We start from the raw sequence: 2,146 nt of genomic DNA on the forward strand, positions 1-2,146 counted from the left end.
AACAGTTTACTTTTTCAGTGTAATGTTTAGATCTGTTACAGTTTAAATCAGATCTTTATCTTTTAAGACAAAGATTTGCAGCCAACTTTAATCTTGGGGGAAGGGAGGAAGCAAGAGAGAAGTAAAACTAGTTCCTGGTTATGATTGTATACACTGATTTTAAGATGGTACACTTAGACCATCGTGAAACTCTGAGGTCTGTGTTGTTACTGAAAATGCTTTCTGTACCACAAGCCTTTTCTTGAGTTCTGTTTCCCTGATTACTGCTTCGGAGGCCTTAGCAGTCCTGGCATCATCCGTCTTGACCTTTTACAAGTACGGAGTTCTTTTATTGCTCGTGCAACAAGCACGTGCAAGATGCACTGAGGCCCAAGGTAAACTTCATTAAACTCCGAATGTATTCTCTTCTTTATGGCTTGAACTCCCAGTGACTGCATGTTTCTCTGTCATCAGAATATATTGATTGTATCATCAGTGTAGCCTTGGGACATAAAATACATGCCTCCTTAGCTGAGAATTGACCATTGTAACACTTAAAATGCTAATTTTTCAGGCACAAAAGAGAGCGAAAGCTAGACAAGAAACTGTGTGGTCCCACGCTACCTTGAGTACCTCAGCGTGGTGCATCTTGGAGGCAGTGGAGAAGCTGTCAACCGCTTTGTTGGTAAATAGCACTTCTTTTAATCTGTTTTTGCTTCATGTGTTTATAAAACTTAGTAAATGTGCCATCAAAGGATAAAGATAAAACTATTCTTCCTTACGCTGTGGCCGGTTTAATTTATTGCGCTATTTTTTCAACAGGATGCTAAAAGAATGACATCTCTTTTGCCGCTGTGTTGTGTAAGTTGACCATGAACCCCCACATTTTTGTTGCAGGGAACCCTCTCTCTCAGGAAAAAAAAATTGCCCTCTAATAGTTATGCTTTGTTTTTTCCCTTAGCCTCCGGACATAGATAAACCGGATATTACTGACTTCCAGTCCAAACGAAGAAAGGTAAGAACCAATAATGTCTTAAGCTGAGGTAGATAACTTTTTCAATGCTTTATCACTATTAGAAAAATTTTCTCAAACCTCAGTGACAACATAGACATCAAATCAAGTTAATATTGGCATGTATCCACAGTAGATGATGGGCTGTGAAGATTACTCAGGTTAAGAATTATGTTATCTTTGTAAGTTGAGAGCAACAACTCTAGAACACACCAAGTCGTTTTATCTTGTCCCCCAACTTGGGGTGAAGCTGCATATTAAAATTCCTGTTGAGGCAAGTTTGCTCTTGAAGAAATGATCACAAATAGAAAAATACTGATTGAGTGGTCATATAGACTTTGTACAGACTTCCGTGTTCATTCGGGCACAGAAAACTAGTTTTTGTGCTTTTTATCACCATTCAAAGTAAAGAGGAGGAAAATTGTTAATTTCCGACGCTATAAATCTTACGCTCCTAAATTCCTATTTGGAGGTAGCACAGAACTGGTGAGAATGCTGTGGTAAAGCATGATTTCCTTTCATTTTGTTTAAAAAATGAAAACTAGTCATCTTTTTTTGATGACTTTAGTTAGGGGTATCATTAAATTGCAAAACTGTACCAGGCACAATAGCTCTTGGTGTATTAAATGCCTAACTGGGGGAATTAATATTTTTCATTTTTACCTTTAAAACCAGCGATGAACCATCGTTGGAGTCTGATAAATTTTCCATAAAATTAAATGGGCATCTCTTTCTGCGAAAACATCTGTGTTTCCAGTATCAGTCTGAGTGTACAAATGACCACTTGTTAAGTGTATGGGCTTCTTAGGCTGGAAATCAAAGTGGACAGTAATACTGGTTGCTTATTGCTTTTAACTCTTTCAATCTCTGTATTGTTTAGCCAGCACAATCTCCATTTGGTAAAGTTCTAAAATGAATGTAGCAGCAACTGCTTAGTTTTTAGGGGGGTAGAGGTTTTTTTTTTTCTTTTTCTTTTCTGACGCTATAAATCTTAACGCTCCTAAATTCCTATTTGGAGGTAGCACAGAACTGGTGATAATGCTGTGGTAAAGCATGATTTCCTTTCATTTTCTTTAAAAAATGAAAACTAGTCATCTTTTTTTGACGACTTTAGTTAGGGGTATCCTTGGGCTTATTAAATTGCAAAACCCTTAA

The 2,146-nt window shown here is 37.3% G+C and overlaps 1 long non-coding RNA gene across 1 annotated transcript; it reads left to right on the plus strand.

The window, feature by feature from the left end:
- Positions 1-481: 481 nt before the first annotated feature.
- Positions 482-994, plus strand: LOC310891602. The gene is made up of 3 exons (XR_014577649.1): positions 482-664; positions 802-840; positions 941-994. It is a non-coding gene; the product is annotated as an uncharacterized lncRNA (long non-coding RNA).
- Positions 995-2,146: the final 1,152 nt, after the last annotated feature.

This window comes from Anser anser (genome assembly GCF_964211835.1).
Source record: "Anser anser genome assembly, contig: HAP1_SCAFFOLD_172, whole genome shotgun sequence".
Lineage (NCBI taxonomy): Eukaryota > Metazoa > Chordata > Aves > Anseriformes > Anatidae > Anser > Anser anser.